The 27,364-nt window shown below is 35.1% G+C and overlaps 1 pseudogene; it reads left to right on the top strand.

Annotated features, from left to right (window-relative positions):
• Positions 1-26,905, top strand: part of LOC116093282 — a 41,877-nt pseudogene extending 14,972 nt beyond the window's left edge.
• The last annotated feature ends 459 nt before the right edge of the window (positions 26,906-27,364 follow it).

Below are 27,364 nucleotides of genomic sequence, written 5' to 3'. Positions count from 1 at the left end.
TATATATATATATATGTACTTTTTTTTCTTGATTGTAAATAGATTTTATTTTCATGGTCAACTCAAAATGAAGAACTCAGTGGCATCCTTGATGGTTCTTTGTCTAATGTTAACTAAGAGGAAGTGTTCCTTGCTTACAGGTCCTTTGCATTTATACTATGGCTTCATATTTAGAGTTTTTATGGGATTTCTGAGTATTTGAATGTGTTCGTATCTGCTTCTATATACATTTCTTGTTCTTTTTCTTTGTCTCTTTATATGTAATTTTTTTCTTTAATATCTCACATTAGTCATGCCATAAATTGATCAGCAAAAGTAAAAAAATAAAAAAAATCTATTTCTTCAAAAATTTTTCTTAAATTTTGAAGCTTCTTGAAAGCATAGTACTTTAATTTCACTGACCAATGTATGTTGTACAGTTAAGAAGATTCATTGAATTAAACATTTTAATTTTTCATCAATGTTCTTAATCTCTCAGTATGTTTCAAACATCTTCTATAGTTTTCTCACCCCCTCTTTCTCATTTCTTCTTCCATCTAGATCCATACCTTTTCTCTTTAGAAAATAAACAGGAATGTAATGAATACTAATAAAAGATATACAATAAGTTAAATAAAACCAATAAACAAATAAGAATATGGCAAACATTAAACTGAGAGAGAGAGAGAGAGAGAGAGAGAGAGAGAGAGAGAACAGCAAATGTATATTGGATGCAGGAAAAAATACATTTGCACCCTCACAACCTCAGAGGTCCCATAAACACCCAAAATGTGAAACTATAATATGCGAAGGTGAAAGACCCCTGTGAGGGGAGACCCTCTCTCAAGTCACAGGAGAACACAGCCGCTCAAAGACTCATAGGAGACCGATCTTGATGCAAACAGCATGAGGTTTATTGGGGGAAGCCAGTGCACTGGGGCTGAGCTCGTAACCCACACAGGGGCAGAAGAGTTCGACCCCAAGCTCAAGAACTGTAGGGTATTTAAAGGAGTAAACCACAAACCAGGGGGAGTGACTGGGTAACCAAGGAAACATAACAAAAACAGTGGAAAATTTCAGAGGGAGCCAACCATGACTTAGTCAGGGTCATGAGGAAGGCATCCTGCATACTCATTATTCTCAAAATGTGGTTTTATCATCATCATTGTCATTCACTTTGTGGTTGACCCTTCCCTGGAACCACCTAGATGATTTACATCCTGCCTTTGTGGTCAACCGGTTCCTAGAACTAGCCGGTCTAGGTCTACATTTTTGGCTCGGTTCAGGGAAAAATTTCCATGCCCTTTAAGTAAAGGCTTATATACTATATATTTAAAATTTTTCTTCTACCCTTCAAAGGAACTGTATGTAAGGAACAAACAAAACAAAACAAAATGAAACATTCTCCTTGACTTAACATTTTTAAAAATTTTATATATATTTATTTATTTTATTAGATATTTTCTTTATTTATATGTCATATGATATCTCCTTTCCCAGTTTCCCCTCCAGAAAAAAAAAAGGAAAAAAATAAAATAAAATAAAAAAACAAAAACAAAAACAAAAGCAAATGAACCCTGTTCCCTCCCCTCTCCCCCTGTTCACTTATCCACCCTCTCCTGTTTCCTGGCCCTGACATTTCCCTACACTGGGGCATAGAACCTTCATAGGGTCAAGAGCGTCTCCTCCCCTTGATGACCAACTAGGCCATCCTCTGCTATACACATGCTGCTGGAGCCATGAGTCCCACCATGTGTACTCTTTGGTTGGTGGTTTAGTCCCTGGGAGCTCTGAGGGTACTAGTTAGTTCATATTGTTGTTCGTCCTAAGGGGTTGTAAAGCCTTCAGCTCCTTGGGTGCTTTCTCTATAAGATATAGAACCACAAGGATGCCACCGAGTTAATTTTGAATTGGCCACTGTTGGGCATGGGGGCCTAGGCTTATGAGTGGATTGTTTTCCAGTGACATTTCTTTGGAGAAAACTAATTTTTCACTCACAAGTAGCTATCAATTGGAGAAAGCTTCTGGGTCAGGGGTAGGGGTATATATGTCCATATTTGACACCCTATCCGGTATAGATTTGTGTTGGCTCTGTGTGCATGCTGCCACAATCTCTGTGAACTACCTGAGTGTTTCAGCTCTATCATGGTAATAGGGACTTGATTCCTTGGTATCCTCTATTCTTTCTGTCTCTTAAATTCTTTCAGCCTCCTGTTGGACAGGATTTCCTGAGCACCGAGGGGAGGACTTTGATGGATATGTCTCTTTTAGAGCGGAGTGTTCTAAGGTCTCTGTGGATAAGTTTCAGTGTAACAAAAGGGAAACAATTCCTGGTACTGGAAATAGCCAACTTCCCAGGGTAGTGAAATCATGGATCTTGGAGGAGAACCTATAACCACCATTCTATTAAGGCAGTACATTCCCTCACTGTATTCTTAATATTTTTACTTATGCCCACAGATAAGTGTATTCTCACCCCTCATCAAAGAAGCTTCTCTTTGTAGCAGAGATCATTATAGAAAACTACAACCAGTCAAAGTGGAGAGCTGTGGAGCCCAGTCCCAAGTGATACCTTCAAAACAAAACTTCTGAGAAAAAAAAATTTTAAAACATACAAAACTTTAAAATGTTTTTAAAGTAGCCATTAATTTTAACTACATAACTACAGCCCCTATTGTTTCTATTCTTTTCATTTTTTTAGTAGTAAGTAGTTTCTGCAAAGAAAGAATCTTTAGTTTCCAAAATAATAGATTAAAAGTGTAAAGCAAACACCATATATCTTAGGTCATAGAAAGATTTGTATTCCTCTCCCAGTTTTTGCTAAATCTTCATCATAGTCTTATTAACAAATTCTGGGAAAATAAAAAAATGTTTTTCTTCTCTGTGATGATTTGTTCATCATTTGAGAATTGCTTAAAGTGTCCATCTGCCACTCAGCTTATTTGCTGTGTATATCTCTAACTTGCTTTTGTTTGTCTATTTGATTAAAAGATTATCAAATAGTAGTTGGCAAAACTCAGAATCAGGTATTCAAAAACTTATATAAAGGTTTAGACAATGTATTAAATTGAGTAACTTCTTCAAAACACTAATGAACATTGCTTCAATTTGGAAGTAAAATTCATATTATCTTAAATTAATAATTATAAAATTTAAATGTCAATTATTATTTTCAAATAATTTCTAATACACATCAGCAAAAAAAAAAATTAAAATAATGCCAAAATTTTGCCACAAGGTGGCAATGTTGTCTCAGATATGAATTTCCTCTTTGGGGGATGATCTTCTAAAGTGATGTAATATTTTGTGAATATAGCATATTACCTTAAGGATTTAGAGTTTCGGGTAAACATTAAATGAAGACCATCCACAATTAGCATTACCTTCTGCTTGCAATGTCTGCAGTTTGTCTTCAAACCTCTCAAGGTGTATGAATTTCCCTGTCTCAAACAACAAACTTTGATTGAATATTAGATATTTTAATCCAATCTAAAGCCCTTAGGAGAAAAATAATCAGACAGATCTCTTTCAGTTCATAAAATTGCCACTTCTGATTGTCATTTTTTGGTGTGATTTGATACAGGGAAGAATTAATTCCAAAATGTTTTTATTAGGATATGAAAATCAACTTTTATCCATTAGCCATTAGTGACTGATCATGATTAGATTTATAAAATAGGAACAAATGAAAGATGGTAATTTTTTTTTTAGGAAAGAACTCAGGAACACAGATTTATTACCAAAGTATATCTTATATGTACAAAGTAGAAATAAAAGTGAGTAAATTAATATTGCATGCCCATATTCTTTGAAATAAATACTTACTAGGTTTACTCTATCTATATGCACAGCCCATTGTTTTGCAAGTATAATTTGAGCTTGAGAGCATTATTTTCTTTACATGACAACAAGACTCTTAAAATAAATTATCTGAGCTATAGAAGCCAAAGGTGAGGGGTGATGGTTATTAAATATGCTAAAAAGATTAATAAGGATAAAGTTTGCCAAAGGCAGGCAGTCACCTTCACAACTATAAAAAGGAAAGAAAAAAAATACACAAACATTCTTCTGGCTTGGACATAGCAACAGATAAAGAATGAACATAAAAGGGAAGAACATCACAGTAGCTTGAAGCTTATCAAATTGTATCTTCCTAAGGAATAATTACGTTAACTCCCAGAAGGACAAATGAAAAGGGTGCCAAAGTCATTTTAGTCTATATTTTGTAGTCAAAAAACATTCTTTCCATTAGTCACATGGAAATGAGTAAAAGAAAGAAAAGTCTAGAGTTGTTCATATGTAAATGCAAAAAAAAAAAAGAAAGAAAAATGAAAACTTATTCTCCAGTTAGAGACTACTTTTTACTATAAACTGCAATCAAAGGAGTTCTTCATAAATGATTCCCTTCCCAACACTTCATTAATGGTCCCCCACATACTTCATAAATGATTCCCACAACACACACATTATTTGACCCTGTGGTTTCTCACCTTCTCCCACTGGAAACCATGTGTCAATCTTTACAACTGCATGCTAGTTTTTGAGACTGCACACAAGATTTGTCTAAAGAAATAGTTTTCGAGTTAGTTCATATTGTTCGTCCTAAGGGGCTGAAAACCCTTCAGCTCCTTGGGTCCTTTCTCTAGCTCTTTCATTGGGGACCCTGTGCTCAGTCCAATGGATGGCTGTGAATCTCTACTTCTGTATTAGTCTGGTACTGTCAGAGCCTCTCAGGAGATAGCTATATCAGGCTCCTGTCAGCCAGCACTTGCTGGCATCCACAATAGTGTCTGGATTTGATGACTGAATATGGGAAGGATTCCCAGGTGGAGCACAGGGACTAAACCACCAACCAAAGAGTACATGTGGTGTGACTCATGGCTCCAGCAGTGTATATATAGCAGAGGATGGTATAGTTGGCATCAAAGGGCAGGAGAGGCCCTTGGCCTTGTGAAGGTTCTATGCCTCAGTGTAGGGGAATGCCAGGGCCAGGATGCAGGAGAGGGTGGGTTGATGAGCAGGGGAGGTGGGGTAGGGAACAGGTTTTTTTTTTCTTGTTTTTTGTTTTTATTTTATTTTATTTTTATTTTTTGGAGGGGAAACTGGGAAAAGAGATATCATATGACATGTAAATAAGGAAAATATGTAATTAAAAAAAGAAAAAAAGAAATTGTTTTCATTATATATATGAACTTTTACATATCAAGAATATATAGATATAATTATTTTTCTGTGTAATAATAGACAAATTACAGTAGATATAAAATTTAGACATTATTATCATATAATTCCTAAAATTTGGGATTATCTGCCAGAGTACAACATTTAGATGTTCAGGGTTATTTTTCTGTAACCATTCTATATGATACATAGTATATGAAAAGTATACACAAATTTGAAGAGTCAAAATATGTGGGCTGAGGCAAGTGTTTGCTATAATTCATTTTCTTTCATATAGACAACAACTTGAATATACCACAAGTCTATGTTAGTATACTATGTCTGTATAAAACACTTTAACAACAAGTATTATTAGGTGATCCACTTTCATTATTCATATAGGTTTTGGTTCTAGTTACTCGGTTTAACTCTCATAATAAAGCATTATATTACTATTATTTATATTAATATTCTTTTCATGTTCAAGGGCACAGGAGTCTTTCTTACAACTTTCAATACCCACACTCACATTTACCATCATTATTATGAATTTATCAAAATTCCTTCCATTCTGTAGCTGTTGTCCTGTGGGACAAGTTAAGGAAAATGATTAAAGGCACATAGGTAAATTTATATTCATGTTTTGAAATTCTCTGTTTCTTAATATTGAGGGCAATATCATCCACTCTAAATATGGACAATTATATCATTCAACAGTTAATGTCTACATTTAAGCTTCAATGGAAGTCATTAACTCACTCTTCAATACATGATAAAGCCAGGAGAAGGAAGATATGCTCCTAAAGAACTTTATTACTTTAATAATTAAGTAAAATCATAGGAAGTAATACATCAGCTCACCAGAATTACTGGAATTGAAAAGTAGGACTTCCAGTGGAAAGAAATGGACATCAATACACCCACAAAACCTTCAGTGTAAAATTTGTCCAGCCTACAAGATGCACAGGGATAAAATGGAGCAGAGACTGGGAGAACAGCCAACCAATGACTCACCCAACAGGAGACCCATCCCATGGGAGAGAGTCAACCCCAGACATTATTAATGATGCTCTTCTATGTTTTCAGACAGGAGTCAAATATAGCTGTCTTCTGAGAGGCTTCATCCAGCAGAGGATGGTAACAGATGCAGAGATCCACAGCCAAACATCACCAAAAGCTCTGAGAGTCCTGTGGAGAAGTGGAGGATTGGATTGATTGAGCTGGAGGGGTCAAGGACACCAAAAGAAGACCTACAGAGTCAACTAATCTGGCACCATGGGGGCTCACAGAGACTGAACCACCAACCAAAGATGATGCAAGGGCTGAACCTAGCCTCCTCAATCCCCATTTGTGGCAGATGTGCAACTTAGCTTTCATGTGAGTCCATGAACAACTGGAACACGGGCTGTTTCTGACTCTGTTAGCCTCCACTGGACACTCTCTTCTACCTGGACTGCCTGGTTCTGCTTCAGTGGGAAAGTATGTGCTTAGTTCTGCTGGGACTAGATGTCTCAGGGTGAGTTAGTATTCAAAGGGCGTTTCCCTCTCTTTGAAGAGAAACAGAGGGGAAAATGAGGGGAGGGACTTCTAAGGGCAGGACAGGGAGGAGAGGATGGAAGATGGGGGCTGCTATTGGGATGTAATGTGAATAAAAAAAATAAATTATAAAAAAATAAAAGAAAAGCTGAATACCTGCCAATCTAAAGATTGTTGAAAACTGAAAAAGATAACATAATACAAGTATGCTATGCCAAACTCTAAGGTTGATCTCAAAAGGGGTCTTGTGGGTATGATGGGATAGTGACTTCTAGGATGATCTCATATTATATGGCAGAACAATTTGTAAAGATGAGTGTTGTCTGTAGTGTATAGTTCCTTTCTAAACCAAACAAAATCAAATAAAACAAACCCTTAAAAGAAGTAAAGCTCTTGATCAAGAGAGATTTCAGTATGAGAGAAAATCAATCTGAGGTAGGATTTGTACTGCTGGCTTTGAGCATGGAGGCGTGGTGCATGTAAGCACATTGGGAAACTGTGAGTGCAACAGCCTTATTCAACTCATACACACCAGGCAGCATAGACACTTTGACCTTAGCCCTAATACTGCAGGACACCAAATCCTACAAGCACACGATCTCAGAAGAGAATAGCAAGTTCCCACAGCTTGGATCCAAGCAGAAAACTCGATGTTAGCATTGATTTGAGGTAGTGAGCTGAGATACTAAATATTCAGATACTTGACATACTGGACAGCAAGAAAACAAGTGAATTTCATTTTGAGTCACTGCATTTGTGATACCTTGTTGTGTAGGAACTCTACTATGGTGATGAAGACCCATCTGTGTAATCAAACTCTGCATTCTTTCTGAAAGATTCTTCCATTTCAAAGCAGGTGGTCACTTCTGTTTGGATTTTTGATTTAAGCATTGTTCTTTCCTAACTTATGAAAATAACATTTAGTGACCATGTTCATTGAGCAGTTGTGATACATGTCATTCAGCTGTCTAGCTGACCCCATGACAAAGAATTCTAGAGTAAGGCTGGTAAGATGGCTCAGTAGGTAACAGCACCAATTGCTCTTCCAAAAGTCCTGAGTTCAAATCCCAACAACCACATGGTGGCTCACAACCACCCGTAATGAGATCTGACACCTTCTTGTGGTACTTCTGAAGACATCTACGGTGTACTTATTTATAACAATAAATTAATCTTTGGGCAGGAACCAACCAGAGCAAGCAGAGGTCCTAAAAATCAATTCCCAACAGCTACGGTGTGTACTCATATACACGAAATAAACAAATATATCTTTTTTTTAAAAAAAGAATCCTAAAGTAAAAAAATGAAAGCAACATGATCAGAATTCTCTTTAAATGATTGCCTAAGTAGCTGAATAAGGGAAACACCAACTGGATGCACTATATACCAGCTAGTAGTTTGTGATAGAGGTGCACATAGGAGAAAATAGATGAGAAAAGGAGTAATGGGTGATGGGAAAGGAGTAAATGATTGAAACACAATTAAAGAACATTACAGTTTGATTGGGCATGACAGAGGAAAGGGAGTCCAGCATAATTCCTTGTGGAACTATACAGACATTGGGTCTTCTGGTTGCCCTGTAGTGATATATCTTTTCTCTTTTTCTTCTCAAGCTTGGAAACAGCCTGGAAGAAAAGACTCTGAGTTCATTTCTATCTCTAAGTGTTAGCAATAACAGCACAGATGTAGGCAAGTAAACTCAGAGGTGGCACAGCCAAGACTGCCATCTGTTGTAACTCAGCATTTGAAGTGTTCTGGAATTGTATTTGTGTGCTCACCCCCACTCACTTCCACCTGTTTAGATTTTAAGGGGAGCCATGGTTTTCTGTCCTCTGAGGAATGGTTCGTGTCACATTTCTGCTCCATTGCAGTGTTTTCTACATCTAAAACCAAATACTCTTACTACTCTTACACAGGAGTAATGATCTTTGTTTTAGGAAATGTATTGCAGTAGAATTGCCCTTTTCATGGATTCTGCCCACTGTTTGTGTCTTAGTTTTGGATGGGAGTTTTGGTTACACAAAGGAAAGATTCAGTGATGCCCAAGCTATGGAGCCCATTATAAGCTAGTGCTTTTCCAACTGGCTCACTGAGCTCCTTCATTAACTTTTCAGAATTTGATGGAACAATTCTTCTCTCTAATAAAGGCTAGCCACTGGGTTGGATACTCTCCTAAAAAGAAATATATTGTAGCTATATTTAAAAGCTTGTACTTCTGATGGCAAAGAACATCAAGGCCTGATTACTAAGAACAGGGAACATGAGAACACTCAAGAATGCAGAAGTAAGCAAAAAACATTAATGTTCTACTATGAAGTTTAAGTGACAAACTGGTGATCCCTGTGATTTTATTGGCTAGTTTGTATTGGCAGAGTGTAATTGGCTAGTTTGCAAGCTAGCATTGAAATTTGGGGATCTCTTCTGGAGAAATTTACTTTATCTCTTTTGGAGATAAAATAAAATTTGGAAGAAAGAATCATATGAATAATAAATTTATCATTTTTTCTTGTGAATATCACTTGATCATTTTTCCAATTTCTTTTAAACTTTATGATGAAAAAACTAGAGAGAGACAAATATATACAAGTATATACATAAAAATATATCAAAATAAAAAGGCAAATATGTATCTTTTCATAAGTGTTTCCATTTCCTTTGCTTATAAACAGGAGTCAAAAAGAGAAAATAATGAAAATATATCATGGAAAGTATTACATGGTAAAATGAACAAATGGTGAAATTACAAGAAACCTAGATAAAATTTAGAACTAGGAGTAAAATTTCAATCTCCCTCAAACAGAAACAAATCAGCAAAGAACTGTACTCAAGCTTATTAAATAGTCCTATTATCAACAGTGTATACTCACTAACCTCTGTTAACCACCACTTCACAGTATAAAGGGATGCCCAGCAAAGTTTTCTCTGCCCAGAATATGTTTGATATTGTGATCGGAGACTTCTGTTAAATTTTTATATTGAAAAAAAAAACTCAACATGCATAATATTATGCACAACAGACTGCCCATCCCTCTGCTTTAGCATTCGGCATTTTTAAATTTAGTTTCACATATTGTCATCACTCATCTTGTCTGTGCAGTTGTAATTTGAAGTAAATGTGACAGAATGTCATTTTCAGTGAGAGAACCCTTCAGTGGTGCAAACAGTTGCAAATACAATGTCTTCTTTCATTAGCTGAAACTTCTACTGAGCCCATTCCATTGTCATAATGCACACATCCAAAATGTATAAAATATTTCCAGAAAACATAGCGTGATACAGTTCATTTGATTTCAGGAAATGTTTATGAGTATTAGTTCCTGGGTTGGGAAAATACACATTTTTAAAAATAACTCTCAACTTTGATCAAAGCCCTGTATGACACACAATTTATTAGGTAGTTTGTTGCTAGAGCGTATACCAAACTTAAATTGTACAAAGCCAAAAGAAAGTCTCTGTGAAGCACATTGGAAAATGTTGTGGAATAAACAAACACAACACAGACACAGGAACTCATAGACTGGAATATTGAAAGGGTACTCCAGAATCTCTGCTTTAGTTAATGGGTTTCATCTCTTGTTTTCACTGCCATTGACTTTATTTCTAAATGATAGAAAGCACAGCTGTTAACACCTTTATAATTTAGAATTTATCAACACCTAATAATCATTGGAAATATACCAATTCCTGTAACCAGCAACTGTAGCCAAAAGTGAAATGAAATCATTTAAGCATGGCGATGTAGAAATCATGTGGGTAGACTGAAAAAAAATGTGGTTCCCAGAGAGGCTTAAGGGGAATACATGGTAGAAACCATTACACACTGATTCTCTATGGCAAATCTGAACCTGTCTATCATATTAAATCTCTGAGTTCCATGACATCTGAAATACCTGTGCCTTCCACATCCATGCTGCTTTCCAAGCTCCCATATCTGACTTGTAGGTGCTTTGTTACTTTGGAAGGTCAGGAACAAAATATAAATAAGTAATAAGATGTCCTGCAGTAGGAATGTATCCACAATCCAAGACTATAATGTGACATTTTGAGCACCCATTTTAAATTGACAGACCATTAATATGAAATTTTAATAAGGGTAGGAATAAAAAGCAGATGGCTTCAGTTCACATTAAATGTGTCTTAGCTGTGTCCTCATACTGACGTTATGGTCAAATGAGTTAAACTAAAGAACAAGACAGTTTGGGGTGAAATTGAAAAGAGTGTCTAAATCATGTTGATTCACATTTTTGAAGTCCTTGGTTTATTTTAAAACTCATCTTGTGGGCTTGATGGTTTGAAGGAAATCTAGAAATTTGTAATTTGTAGAGTTTTCACATTGAAATCTCCAAATAAATGACCTCTTTTCTTTTCTTTTTTTTTCAAGACAGGGTTTCTCTGTGTAGCTCTGGCTGTCCTGGAACTCACCCTGTAGGCCAGGATGTCCTCGAAAAGGTCTATGTCACCATATTTGGTTTTACAAATGCTTTTGCTTTTTTATTTTTATTGAAAATATATTTTTGTACCTATATTCTGATTATGGTTTTATCTCCATTTTTTAGTAGTGAGAACACAGTGAGGTTGGGCCATTTGTAAAGAAACCACAGCTCTAATAGATCTCTTAGATTTTTGATCTTAGTATTCTTAGCTCAGAGTTGTGACCTTGTTTATTCGTTTATTCTTCTCTAAGACACCTGTCTTTTTCATTTTTCTTATAGCAACTTGGGCTGACTAAGAAAACAAAACAAAACAGAACAAAATGTTTTCTACAGTTGAATCAATTTTGGTAAAAAAGTTTCCCTAAATGGGTCATATGATGAGGCTTCACATCCCACTAAAGATGTTATTTAAAAGTAGCTGAATAACAAAGGCACAGTCATTGATGAATTCATCGACTGATGAGTTCTTAATAAATACACTATTATCAGGTAGCCCTGACTTGAGAAGGTAGATAGATCACTAGGGACATGTGTTTGAATGTAATACCCTTCTGCATTATTATTTTATAATTTCCTTTTCATGTTTTATTGTATTTTTCCAAGACTGGATTGTTCTATGAAGTCATGGCTCTTCTGATACCCACTATGTAAAACATGTTATTGTGTTTCTAGCAATTATCAATTATCAATCGATCTCTTGATTGCTCAGAATGTTGGTGTGATCCACCGTGATACTTAAATCTTCCAGCAGTATTATTCATCAGTATTTTAATATCAGTTTGACAATATCTACCAAATTTCTTGATAGGATTTCATTCTGATGGCATTTGTTATTCAGAATAATTATAGGAGAATTCACATTCTTATTTCAACTTATTTCAATTATCAGGGTACCAGGTCATTTCTATGCCTTCTTTAATTTTTCCTTAAATATTTTTTGACATCTTGATATGGGAAAATTTCAAACTTCTATTATATTTACTTCTAAATATATCATGATAATATGTTGAATAGAATCATCATTTGTGTATGAATATTAATAGAATCCTTATTCCATTTCTCTCCACACAATGAAATTATTTTAATGTCAAGTCACCATATTTTGTCAAATTTAGACTTGCTCTTAAAGGATATAAGTTTATTCATAAAAAACCACTGAAGTGGTTAGAACAAGGCCTGCATCTGTCTGTAGCAGGTCCTCTGCATGTATGTTGTGGCTGTTAGCTTCGTGGGTTTGTGGGACTTCTAATAGTTGGAATGAGTTATTTCTCTGACTCGTTTGCCTGCTCTTGAGAATTTTGCCTTGGTCAGCTTCAATAAAAAGGCTCTTGCCATAGCTTATTGGAGTATTTTTTGTCATGTTATGCTGTCCTCTCTTGGACTCCTGTGCTTTTCTCAGGTAGAAGGTGTGGTAGGGGCCAGCTGTGAGAAGTAGAGAGAGGAGGAACTGTGGTTCGGACATTTGTTTTTCTTTCCACTTAATTGAGATATAGTTACAGATCATATATTTTTAGAATGTAATGAATTAACACATTTATTATGAAATAATTATTCATAAGTTAAAGGAGTTGACAAATAGTTACTATTTTAATTATCTTTATTTGTCTAAAATATAAAAACATTGGGCATTTAAAACACCAGCAATTCATAGTATGGTCGAATTTGAAAGAAAACCTGTAGGAACAAAGAGATGATGTCCTCTAAGGTTACTTGTTGCCTTAAATTTAAAAACAGTATCTGATCTCTTGCATGAGAGCTGATTGCTTGGACTAGGTGCAAAATGGAGTTTTTAGCCAGGAAGAAACAACAACAACAACTATAACAACAAAAACTACTGAAAAACCTATATGTGTGTATGCATGTGTGTATGTATATATGCATACATAATAACACAGTATAGTAAATACATAAGCTAGTTACAAAGCTAATCATTTTCATTATTACAAATTATATATAATTGTATATACTCTGGACTTTATTGTCTATAGCAGGCAGCTGAAGAGGCGTGATTATACCAGCAGCACTGGGAACTTCTTAATTACAGATTGCGTGATGATATTAGGAGAGTTTACAACAACAGTGTTGGAGATTTGATAATCTTTTGAGATAATAACTATTGATTTGTTATTTACTTAAACTCTCTTAACAACTGTGACTAAATTGATAAGTTAAATTCAATAATATTATACATATTGAATATATATAATATATACTCCTATATATAGGAATATATATTATAAAATATTATATATTGAATATTGTATATATATTATATATAAGCATATATATATATATATATATATATACATATAAACTAATAATACTACTACCCTATGATCTAGTAACTGCAAGTCTGACAATACTACTAGAGAAAGGATGATGGTCATACAAATCATGTATACAGATGTTTATATTACTGTTACTAGCCCTATCCCAAAACTGCTTATACCAGATTGTTTTTTACAAGCAAATTGTTAAGTAAACTTCTACATACATAGAACAGAATAGAGCAAAAACTACTTTACCTTTAATCAAGGACATACTCTAAATAAACTTCCAGAGCTGTTACAGTGAGAAACACACATTTATATAATGCTCTTGAGAGATAAAACTTTATAATATATAGAATTTTAAAAGGCTACTAATTTCCAGATTCTTAGGAAGGAAAGGAATGTGCAGCTGTAAAAGGCAGCACGAGTGTTATTATTTTAATTGGAAATATCTCCTAGAGGCTCATGATTTTAACAGGTAACTCCCAATTGGACACATTGAGGCAAGCTATGAAGACTTTAATGGAAAGGCCTAGCTGGGGTCAGAGATCACTAGGGGTGAGGCCTTGGGTGTTTACTATCCCTAAGTTTATTCTTTCACTTTTTTGCATCTTCTGTGTGAGTCCACCAACTTCTGAGCTCTACTCCTCAAAGGTCTCCCAGCCACAGTGGGCTGATACTAAATTGACCTTCGCCTCATCACTTGCTCATAGTGATACAAGACCCATTCATACAATAAGGGTTCTTGATGAGGTCGGCAATAGATATATTGTAGATTTTCACAGTATTAAGGCTGAAATTCTGTCTACAGTATAATTTTAGGAAAATTTGTATATAGAATATATGCATCATTTCTGTGAATCTACAGTCTTGCGTAAGTAAACAATTAAATGAAAAATCCAATCATTTGATAATTAGTAGCCTTTTGTATTCTATGTTTTTATTTTTCAAAAATGTTATATAAATGTTGTTTCTCACTTAGAATAGTTATGGTGGTTTATGTAGGGTATCTCCTTGGTTAATAGTTAGTTCTTTTTTTCTTCTTCTTCAAATAATCCTGTCTTTAAAATTTAACCTTATTCCATTGGTGTTTAACTTGTAGAAAGAAGCTACATGTTGTGGGGAGTGTTGTCACTATATAACTTTCAGTTGTTCTTGTCCTTTATGAGAAAAATGTGAAAACTATTTTTGGATCAGCAAACGAATATCATTACTGAAGAGGACTGAATTTTTCTTTTCCCTATTGAATAAAGGTGAGAAAATGTGACTCTAATGAATTAGAAATGAAGGACATATTCTGTATAATATATAGACAGCATGGCAGCCACGATTTTACTTAGCAAATATGGCAATGGGAATGTAATACTTTAAATAATAAAATAAAATTGTTTTGGATTTTCTTATTAAACTTTGGCATAACATTCTATTTCCTAGTATAATATAAATCAGCTGATATTTCTTTTTTTAAATAACAAAGATAAAAACAGGTCATGTAAAATATATTGGAGATTCCTTACTTCAAGTATTTATTGAATTCTTAAATGTATAACTCAGAATTAGAACAATGTATTTTCATTTTTAAGATTTCTAAAATCTCATTCAAAGCAAGAGATATATAAATTAAATCTATTTGTATCTCTTTCATTTATGCAAAGAACTAAGACATCATTGATTTCTCTAGTCCATTGATTTCTTGAAGTGATATCAAAAGTGGTCCTTAGACACAAGAATTTTATTATATATTTTATAATTACCTTTATACTCAATATTAACTTTCAGAGAGCATGAACTAATGATTATATTTTCTACATTTTTGATTAAACCAAACAATATGTTTTATTAAAATTATTTCAATAAGATCTAGTTACTTTTATCTTGTGTATATAAATGTTCATGTGTGTATGGATGTCTATCCTGTGTATGCAGTTCATGTGGATGACAGAAGTGGACATTAGATCAAAGATCTTCAGAAGCTGGAATTGCAAGTGGTTCTGACTTCATATGTGGGTATCAGGATTCAAACTTGATATTTGTCAAGAGCAATACTTGCTGTCAACCACAGAGTCATCTCTTCAACCCTCTGTAGGTCTCTTCCAAGCTAATTGGGCATCCTTAGCTTTAGATTTGAAATTTTTCTTCTATGATTTTTATTGAAAACACTGTCTACTATTTGCACGGTGAGTTTCTTCTTACTATGCTTATAATTTGTATAGTTTGGTGTTTTAAAAATTTCCTCACAGATCTCCTATGCCATTCATACTTTGTCACTGATTTTAGCTGGATGACTGAATTCCCCTACCTTATCCTGGAGCTGTGATATCCTGTTCTCCATATTATTGATTCTATTGGTTAGTTCTTCTGCTCAGGATTATATTTTGTCATTGAAGTTTTCATTTTTGGTGTTCCTTCTGCTTTTTTATTTTAGTTTACTTTTTTGCTAAATTCTATTTTCATATTGTTTATTGACCTTCATTCTTCTATTTATATATTTATAAAGCTGCTGTCTTTGTGATTTTCAATGTATAAACACCCTATTGAACTCTTTGTCTGGATTTTTATCTATAGCATTGACACTGATGGCCATTACCTTGTGATTGTTACTTTTGGAGGATACCGGTTTGTCTTCTTATGCTCCCGTTGTGTTACCTTGGGGAGTACCGCAACTGGAGTTAGGCTTGTTGAGACTATCTCCCAAGTCTATCTGCACATTCCTAACATGAAGTGTCAGTTAAATAAAGGGTAAGTGATGCACACAGCTAAACATTTTCTGGTCAAGGTATATCCTACCCTTCATTATCATTTCATCTCCAGTGTTTCCTGCACGGTACTCTGACAATCTATCAAAACTGTGTGAAATTGTTCTGTGAGACAAGCTCCCACACTTGTTTGTAAGAAGGCCTCAGGTTTTTGTTTCCACCAACAAGACATTCCTGGGGAAATTCGAATTATATTGGGTCCAGAGTCTCCACAGTCTGAGAGCAAAATGAGAGAGAACTAAGTGTCACTAGATTCTCTTCATTCTTTCCAGGAGATTTACAAGGGTAGCTGCTGGTTAGTAAATTTCTTAGGCTGAGATCATGTATTGCCTGTCTATTCTTGGTAGCTGTATCATCAGTATTTTGTCATTTCCAGGGTTCACAGCCTCTTGTCCTCTTTGGAGTAGATTCTACTCTTAGCTATTCTGATGATTCTATTCACCGTGATCCACAATTACAGCTTCTCATCCAACATTTTCAAGATTCAGAATTCCACACTGCAAATCATTCTTAGTTTCCATTTTTTGTTGTTTTAATAGGAGTTAAAAGATATCCCAAGAAAGTTTGCAAGTTTCTTTTATCTTTATAATATAAAGTCAGTGCAATTTTCGAATATAACATTTCAATAACAAAGGCATAGATTATTAATTCAATGAGTCACAAAGAAGATTGCCATTAGTTTTACACAGAGGTTTTGCATTGGTTCTACATAGGTTTTGATTAGTTTTAAATAGGAGTTTCAATAAAGATCTAATGGAGTTATACTGATAAAAAAATTTTTTTCTGTTTTTAGATAGAATTTTGGTTTTGGTGATATCATGGTAAAGAGAAGGCATTTTGAAGAAAAGATTTCAAAAACTGCTTTTTGATTTAGATGTGAATTCAGAATGAGAAGATATTTGAGGAAAGGAGATTTAGTTCCATAGATGGAGAATCTAAACTAGGTCAAAGAACACTTTGAAGGTATGTCTACATAGTTCGCCAAGCCCAACAACTTTTTAGAAGGTGAAGATAAACATAAAGGGGAAAAAACTGCAAACCCAGGTAGTACTGAGCAGATGTGCTGAAGGACTATCTTAGTCATGGTTCTCTAAGGAACAGACTTGATAGAAAGAATATAAATATGAAAAGTGGATTTATTCGCCTGTTTTACAGGTAACAGTCTGAATAGTCCAACATCAACTCTAACAACAGAAAGGCAGAGAAGCCAGTAGTTGTTTAGTCCACAGGCTGGATGCCTTGGTTATTACAGTCCAATGACAAAGTCCTAGAAGATTCCAGGGGAATCTTTGATCCTCAATCTACACTGGAGTCCCAAAAACTTTGGTTCCAGTATATGCCGAGGAGTGCCTCAGAAACAGGATAGATAAGTTTTCCAAGCTGGAAAGAAGGCATGCAGACAAAAATCACTTTTCTTCTTTTTTGTGGACTGCCACCAAGAGGTGTGGTCCATATTTAGGGTGGGTCATCCAGCCTTAAAATACTGTGAGGAGGAAGATTCCTTCTGGGGTTGGAGAGTTGGCTTAGCACTTAAGAACACTTGTTGCTCTTGCAGAGGATCAAACTACCTACATGGCAGTAATTACCTGTTCAGGTTCCAAGTGGATACATCACTTATTCTGGCCTCTGAGTGTATCAGGCACACGTGTGGTACACAGTCACATGTAAACAAAACACCACCTAAATACATAAAACATATGGTGATTCCCTTGCAGACTATACAGTAGGCAGGGGAAAATGATCAGGGTGAGATAATGAAACTCGGCTCAGTCTGATGATTTTATTGTAACTGGCATTGGACCAGGACTTCTAGAGTCTGGCCCATGTCATTGTACTTTAGCCACATTTAAGCAAAGCATAATTTTGGAGAAAGAAAATATTCCAGTAACTAATCTCAGTTGTAAACACACAGTAATTTAAGACATGTTCATATAGAATACCTTTGCAAAGTAAATATAGGTTCATCTATAAGATGGTTGCTGTTGACTTAGAAACAGTCAGCAATTATTGTGTGACCTAGGTCTAGAGATAATGACTGAGATAAGCCAAATGCCTGTGGGTATCAGGCTTTTAATGGCCCTAAGATAATGCAGAAGTCACTCAGACTGTTGTCAATCACTAGTGACATCACTCATAAGAATGGAATTTATGATTTAGAAATGCTTGGAAATGCAGGCAGGGTAAGTCTCATGAGATAGCAAAAGATGACCAAGTTATAAAAGTATACCATTCCTGGCATTCCATGAAGTGCAGCCAAGATACCTCATTCCATTGAAGAGGTAATCTGTGTGTTTAACTTTCCTAGCTTCTCAATTGTTTATCTCTGTGTACAAGGCCTTCTTGCCCTCTACAAAATCTTCATTTTTTAAAAAGAAAAATCTTCTTTCCTCTCTAAGGGTTTCTACTTGTTTTCCTGTATTTCTTTAAGGGAGTTATTTATATTCTCCTTAAAAACCTCTATCAGCATTGTAAGGTGGGATTTTAGATCAGAATCTTGTTCTTTGCATGTGTTAGGCTATCCAGGGCTTGATGTTGTAGAAGAAATGGGTTTTAATAGTGCCAAGTTACATTGGCTTATGTTGTTTATGTTCTTGCACTTGCCTCTTGCAATCTGGTTATCTCTGGTGTTAACTTGCTGTAGTGTCTCTAGTTGTTGAAGACCTCGTTGGAGGAAGGTAGAGTTGTATGACCTAGGTTTGAGTAGGCCTCTTGGGAGTCTGGCAGTGCTATTTCCGGTTAGGGTAGACCTCCTGTGTCCCTATTAAAATGACAACATCATGAGCTTTGCAGGCAAATAGATTGAACTAAAAATTATCGTCCTTAGTAAAGTTACTCAGATTCAAAAAGATATGAATGGTATTTACTCACTGATAAATGGGTATTAGATAAAAAGTACAGATTACTCATGAAACAACCCACAGACTTTAAGAAGTTTAAGAAGAAGAAAGGCCCAAGTGAGGATGCTTTAATCCCATTGAGAAGGAGAAACAAAATAATCATGGAAGGCAGAGGGATGGAGGGAACTAGGTGGGAGAGAGGAAGGGGAGAAGGAAAAAGGGAGCAGGATCAGGTATGGAGGGAGATGGGAGAGAAGTCCAGAGAGCCAGGAGAATGAGTGGAAATATACAGCTGCTGGGGGTAGTGACTGGGGAGAACCTCTAGAAAGTCCCAGAGACCTGGGATGGGAGAGGCTCCCAGATCTCAATAAGGATGACATTAGTCAAAATGCCAAATAGTGGGGAGATGGAACCGGAAGAGCCCACCACCAGTAGACAGGCAGGACCCCCAGTGGAGGGATAGGGTCACCAACTGACCTTCAAAATTTTGACCCAGAATTGTTCCTATCTAAAACAAAAACAAAAACACAGGGACAAAAAAATGGAGCAGAGACTAAAGAATAGGGCTTCCAATGATTGCAATGACTTAGGGTCCATCCCATGGGCAGGCAACAAACCCTACTATGTTGTACTTGCAGACTGGAGTCTAGCATGGCTGTCCTCTGAGAGATCCTATTTGCATCTCACTCAGGCAGATGCAGATACTTACAGCTAACCATTGGACTGAGATCAGAGATCCCTATGGAAGAGTTGAGGGAAGGATTCAATGAGCTGAAGGGGATTGCAAACCCATAGAAAGATCAACAATATCAATTAACCCAGATCCCTGGGAGCTCTCAGAGACTAAGCCACCAACCAAAGAACATGCACTGGCTGGTCTGAGGCCCCAGCAGATATATAGCAGAGGACTGCCTTGTCTTGCCTCAGTGGGAGAGGATGAGCCTAATCCTGTAGAGACTTGAAGCCCCAGGGAAAGAAAATGCCCAGGAGAGGGGCATGGGTACACCCTCTCAGAGGTGAAGGGGAAGGGGCATGGGGTGGAGGGGAAACTGGAAGGGAGAGCATCATTTGTAATGTAAATAAGTAAAATAATTGACTTTTAAAAATTATTAAAAAAGAACATGTTTAGTAGTACTGAATGGAGTGCTTAGTAATATTGAGAGGCTATGTTGCTGGACAATGTATGTATTTATATTTATATTATTATCATACTCATTAAAATGCAAAAAGTACAATGAACTCCAAAAGGTGAGCAAATTTCCCCATTATTAATGCATAAAATCCTTGTGAATTCAAATGTCTTCAGTTTTACTTCTTGATATAGTAACATTCCAGGAAATTATATACCTAGTATATAACAATATAGAATAAAATTATTTATTTACACTTCTGAAGTATTCCAGAAGATTTTCCAAACTATGAACATTTATGAAATAGATATCATATATTTTTGTACATAATGATGTAGCACTTTGCATTGAAGCACGTTTTTCTGTGGTTATTTAACAAACTTTATTTCTAGCTCATTTGCTAGCATAGATAATTGTAAAGCAAGTGATATTGTTCTATATTAATAGAATGTGAATATCTAAACATATTACAAATTTGAAGTATTCAGATAGATGATTGACACCAAAAATGTGTTGATTCATATTATAAAGTTCTCCTGTTTTTGCGTATCCTCATGATACTTATTAAATTATTAACTCGGATTATAAGATACATAAAACTCAAATAACTTATTTTTAAGGCAGCAAAGGTAGGTTAGTGAAGAATTTGTTTCCATAACAAGTAAAATTATTTTTTGTATAATTGTATCAGTAATTGGCATACTTATCATGCTGGAATCCCCAAGTTCTATGTCAAATACTTTATAAACTGTGGTATATCCCTATAAACTCAATCCTTAGGAACTAAATGCAGGAGGATCAGAAGTTCAAGGTCATTGTCTGTTCTTTCATTTTTCATGCCAGCTTGCTATACAGAGATCCTGTTTAAACAGATAATCACTCCAAAAGAAACATTCCCCCAAAATTAACAAAATCTTAGTATATGTTATTTTTAACAAGGCGTCTATATACAAATATTTTTCTCTTCACAGACATGAAATAAAGTTACATAAAATAATTGAAAATAATTACCTTTATGTTGACAAGCTTAAAATATTGAAACTTAAGGTGTTTATTCAAATAATACTTTACTCCACACACTGGGCACATGTTTTGAAATGTGTATCAAGCATAATTTGAATATATTATTGTGAATTGTCACATTACTGTGTAGATTTATAAAGCAAATCACTGTAGAGATAAATGGATGCGATTTTCTAAGATTTTTATTTTGATTAAGATGTATTACTAGATTATACAAACATAAAATAGAGTGGCACAAAACACATTGCCATTAAGCTAAATTCAATTGAAGTTGAATGTCAATTTAGTAACAATACAGTGACAAAATGTCTTTGAATGTTTTCTATTTGTAGAGTAAAATTGATGTGTAGTTAAGAATGCCATTTCTTGGTCTGGGCTGGGGTTCAGAGCAGACCTTGGGTGCAAGCTCTGCAGTCAGTCCCACAACACCCACAGGAAGCTCCACTCCCAGGCATTCTGACATACCTAGGATCAGAGGTGAGCAGGAACCAACATCTGTCCCAACTGGGAGTAACTGGGACCAGCGGGATCAGCCACACAGGAACTCCACCAGCCCAGTGACTTGGGTTCTTTCCTGTCTGGCTGGGTTAGTGTTCTGAGCAGACCTTGGGCACAAGCTCTGCAGCCAGTCCCACAACACACAGAGAAAGCCCCACTCCCAGGTAATCTAACAAGCCCAGGATCACAGGATCACAGAATCACAGGATCACAGAGACAGCTTGACTCTGAAGAGTTCTGACACAACCAGGATCACAGGAAGGACAGGCTCCAGTCAGATTTAGCAAGGGAACGTAGCACTAGAGTTAACCAAATGTTGGGGGCCAATTGTAAGAAAATAAACAACACAAACCAAGGCCACTTGCCATCATCAGAACCCAATTCTCCCACCATAGCAAATCCTGGACACACCATCAAACCGGAAAAGCAAGATTCAGATCTAAAATCACTTATCATGATGATTATACAGGACCTTAAGAAAGACGTAAATAGCACCCTCAAAGAAATACAGGAGAACACAGGTATAGAGCTAGAAGCTCTTAAAGAAGAAAGACAAAAATCCCTTAAAGAACTACAGGAAAACACAATCAAACAGGTGAAGGAAATGAACAAAACCATCCAGAATCTAAAAATGGAAATAGAAACAATAAAGAAATCAGTAAGAGAGACAACCCTGGAGATACAAAACCTAGGAAAGAAATCAGGAGCCATAGATACAAGCATCACCAACAGAATACAAGAGATAGAAGAAAGAATCTCAGGGGCAGAAGACACCTTAGAAAACATTGACACAACAGTCAAAGAAAATGCAAAAAGCAAAAAAGCTCCTAACCCAAAACATCCAGGAAGTCCAGGATTCAACGAGAAGACCAAACCTAAGGATAATAGGTATAGAAGAGAGTGAAGACTCCCAATGTAATGGGCCAGTAAATATCTTCAACAAAATTATAGAAGAAAACTTCCCTAACCTAAAGAAAGAGATGCCCATGAACATACAAGAAGCCTACAGAACTCCAAATAGACTGGATCAGAAAAGAAATTCCTCCCGTCACATAATAATAAAAACATCAAATTCACTAAACAAAGAAAGAATTTTAAAAGTAGTAAGGGAAAAAAGGCAAGTAACATATAAAGGCAGGCCTATCAGAATTACTCCAGATTTCTCACTAGAGACTATGAAAGCTAGAAGATCCTGGGCAGATGTCATACAGACCCTAAGAGAACACACATGCCAGCCCAGACTACTATGCCCAGCAAAATTCTCAATTACCATAGATGGAGAAAACAAGATATTCCATGACAAAACAAAATTTACACAATATCTTTCCACAAATCCAGGCCTACAAAGGATAATAGATGGAATACATCAACATAAGGAGTAAAACTACACCCTAGAAGAAGCAAGAAGATAATCTTTCAAGAAATCCACACAAACCTAATTCCACCTTTTACAACAAAAACAATAGGAAGCGACAATTACTTTTTCTTAATATATTAATATGAAATTTAATATTACCAACATATCCTAATCGATTGAAATCCAATAATATGAGGAATTGGAAATTTGTTGATTGTCATCCAATGGTCTCTCTAATTTGGTAATTGGAGAAATAGGTCAAATATTGTACAATCTGTATGCACTGTCAGCTTGTATGTTTGTGACAGTGTCTGGCTGTGTACAACATAAGGGTCTTGAAATCTTGCTTCTCCTATCTCAGCCTATCTATTAGTAGTATTGTTTATTTCATGTTTTCATACTATAATATGGTTTTCAGATCAGCTTATATATTTCAAAATATTTATATACCCAAAAGAAACATAGACGATTTCTAGGGAGGTGGCTTGTAAGAGAACAACAAAGTGAGACTGAATGCTTTGCTTGACATTTGTAGCTCTTGTATCAAGTTTAAAGAAGAGAACTTTATAAGTTACTCTTTCTCTGAGATGAATGCTTTTCCAAATTATCACAGCCAATGAAACAGATTCTTACCCTCACCTAATGTCTGTGCCACCCTCCAAGCAGAAACATTGTTCATTGAAACAGTTGGCGAATGACTTTATGTATAGACCATCTTAATACTTACACCATTTCTTAAATGAATATAACCTGTTCTCTGTGGGCTGAGAATGAAGTCACTCACTCAAGTCAAATAGATTTGACCATAGCAGGAAGTCTGTATCTAAAAATCGAGCCTACAATTCATTTCTTGGTGCAGCAGAACTATCAACTCTCGGCTTAGCTACGATGGAGGTAAAATCCTTTGGTGATGTTGAGGGTCATTGAAATACAGCCTTATTACAATGAAACCCCATGTCTAAAAAATGTTCTTATTTTGGGCTTGTACCATAGTAAGAGCCAAGATTTTAAACTCTATTAAATACAAAACAAACAAAAAGACTTTATATATTCATGTTTATTTAAGAAAATACTAGCAGTGATGTATTATTTTTAAGTATACAGCTAATATGTTTGGAGTTATTTAAAATTTATATTGAGAAAAATGTATTTTCACTATTGCTGTAGATGAGCACCTACATAAGACTGTTAAATTGATTGTTGTTTTATATCAAACAACTTTTATAATACTTATTTTTATTGTTACAACATTTTATAAATTTGAAGGAATATGACAAAAAAGTTATCGTAGGTATTGAAAGGAGGTCTCTGGGAGGAGCAGTGGTACAAAAGGGAAACAAGAATGTGATTCAATTCTATTTAATCAAAATATGTTTTTAAATGTTAAAAAAAGAATGCCATTTCTTTATCTTCATGATATGATTTTTAACACTGATTTACTTTAAAGTCAGATTTTCAGCAAGACATATGCTAAAAAGTTATTATATACTTCTAATGTCATTTCATGGGGTAACAATATTATTTAAGCTGAACATGGTTAAAATTATCAACCAGATATATTATTTTTAGCAGGATGTCTGGTCTTTTTTGCACATTATTTGGCATTTTTTTCAATAGTAATTACTGTGATGATGACCTCTATCAGGCGTATAGGTGAAGCATTTATTTGTGGTCTTAACACAAATTGGCCTAGCTGGTACTCTATTAAAGTAAATTTTTTTTCTATGTATCAGGCACCAAAAGTTAAAAGTATTATACAATTGCTATACTCAGACAATATATAGTCATATCTTGTCAGTAAAAATAAAGGGTATTATATTATTGTCATACTAGGGCAGTATACAGTCAAATAAATCATGAGTAATCTATTGCCATGCCATTACTCATTTCAAACTTTAACACCAGCTAATTATTTCAGATGATTCTATGCATTGATGGGGTTCAGCTAGATAATTTTTAAATTACTTAGTCACAATAAAGTTTTAGATGTGTGAGTGAACAACACAAGGGTTAGAATGCTGAAGTTAAGAGTTCTAACACATTCTTCTATAATCAACCCTTTTTATGTCTTCAAAGAGGCTGTGCTTTCATAATTCTTACACAGAACATGTAGTGCAATTGTTATGTAGACATGGAGGAAAACAATTACTTCTTAGTATACTGTCTTTTTAGAACCTTTATATCTGTAGTTTTATTTTTTTTGCCAGTCATTTATCCTATCATTGTTATATCCCATAGACTATTTTGATTTTAGGTTGCTTAAAACATTTCCCCATTGTATTCATATTTCTTTGATCTATTGGAAAGCCACATATTTCCAAATACTCAGCTTCTTTCTCTGTATCAATTTTAGTTTATATTATTGTAATGAGAGAAGATCCACTATATAACCAGTCTTTAAATTTTGTGTTCAAGGTTATATTGTGGTCTAGTCTAAAGAAAACAAAACTGTGTGTTCATGTGTGTGTGTTCGTGTGTTCGTGTGTGTGTTTGTGTGTGTGTGTGTGTGTGTGCGTGTGTGCACGCGTGTGTTACTGGGTCCATTTAATACTGATTATAAGAACACTTACTCAAAAGGACTGGTACTTGTTATTCAGAATCCAGATATCCTGCTTTCACCTGAAATGCAGGTCGTTTGTGGTAGGGTATAAGAGAACCAATGGGGCTTGCAGTCTTCCAGTATACAGAGCCCATAGTAGCCCCAGGTTCAGAGAAATACCCTGGCTCAGAATAGGCAGAGTGATAGAAGGAAGCACCAGATGTTCTCTGTTCTCCACATGCATATACACATGTGCACCCACTCACATAAACACACACATAACGAAAATCCTTAAAATAAAAATTTTCAAAGGGTATTGTGAATGTTGATGAGTTTTGTATGATTGACAATGAATTTATTGTAAGTTTAAAAACAAAACCCTCAGATGATTCTAAAATATTGGGGTCATGGGAAAAATTTAAAAGGAGTTTGGGTAGTACTGTAGTTTATAATAGAGGTAAATGTCATTCATCTTGTCATTGTATAAGATAATATTGTTTTCCAGGAAACCAGACCCTTATGGTTAATGTAGAGGGCATTAAGACATTGCCAGATGATCAACCAAAAGTTGTCATTATGTCGTTAAGCATTCTCCAAATGGCATCTTAAGAAGAGTTTCAGCAACAACAGTGTTAAAACACAGCTGCAGCAGCTGCGAGTGACCCTTTCTATGACCAGAACAAAATTGCCTCTTCCTCAGATCAAATAGCTATTGTAGATCCCAACTGCTATTGTTGATCTTATTATTTGAAAACAGGCCAAAATGAATATCCCTGATTTTGAAAAATTAATTCTATATCAAGAGTGAATTTCAAAGAACTATTCTGAAGATTGAAGGTTCGAGATCAGACGACTATGCAGCGTCAAACCAGATTAGATATTATATCTGAAGATGTTACTGAATTACAAAAGAATTGAATTACAACTATGGCCAAAATAGCACAAGAAGAAACTTAGGGATCTTTTTCACAGAACATTATAGGTTCTAATAAAAACAGGAAACCGAATGGAAGAGTAGCCACTGCACTATCTATGCCGATAAAGAACAGTTGTGTGTTCAGCTAGATAACTATTCAGGGTAAAAAGTAAATGAACCTACTTAGTTCACAGGTCAACTAAATGAGCTATGTTCCAAATCAGGATGCAGAATCATTTTAGAGCTGTGAAATCTGAAGGAAAGTATTATATAGATGCAAACTACTATGTAAAGTAAACAGCATTTAAAACAACAGAAAGGCCTTAGCCAATTAATTAGCATGGTTAAAGATAACTAAAAGATACACAACTGGTAGCACATGAGTGGTCCTTAGCAGAGGCAACTGACCATTTACAAACTTGTGCAATGGTTTATAAAATGCATTTTTTTGCCTTGTCTTGCCCTCCTTAAAATGGCCACATGAACAGGGAAAAGAATAATTTTCCTGCCTGGGATGTTTGTGGTCACTGAGAAATTACTGTACATAAGATCTGAAAAGTTACCACAAAGCTCTTAAAGAAGAATCTTTGAAAAAGGTATATGTAAAAGCTGAATTAATTTAAGAAAAAAGTATACAATTATACAAAGTATATACACTGTTGTGCATTTTAAAACAGCATTAAGTATAGTCACATTGCTTCACAATTAATATCAATTCTTTTTTCTTTAGTACTGTGTGAAACTTAGCTACTTTCTATACAACAAAATCAACTTCGATTACATGACTGTGGGAGATTATGATTAGGAGTGTAAATGCATTTCAGCTTTTATATTTATAATATCATCTATGGGAGATAAAAAAACACCCCAAAGTATTTAATGATTTGTGTGGTTTTCTTTTTTGTTGTACGAACACTTGAAAATATATTT

Source organism: Mastomys coucha, unplaced genomic scaffold (assembly GCF_008632895.1).
Source record: "Mastomys coucha isolate ucsf_1 unplaced genomic scaffold, UCSF_Mcou_1 pScaffold16, whole genome shotgun sequence".
Taxonomy (NCBI): domain Eukaryota; kingdom Metazoa; phylum Chordata; class Mammalia; order Rodentia; family Muridae; genus Mastomys; species Mastomys coucha.
This window is presented reverse-complemented; position numbering and strand designations above follow the sequence as displayed.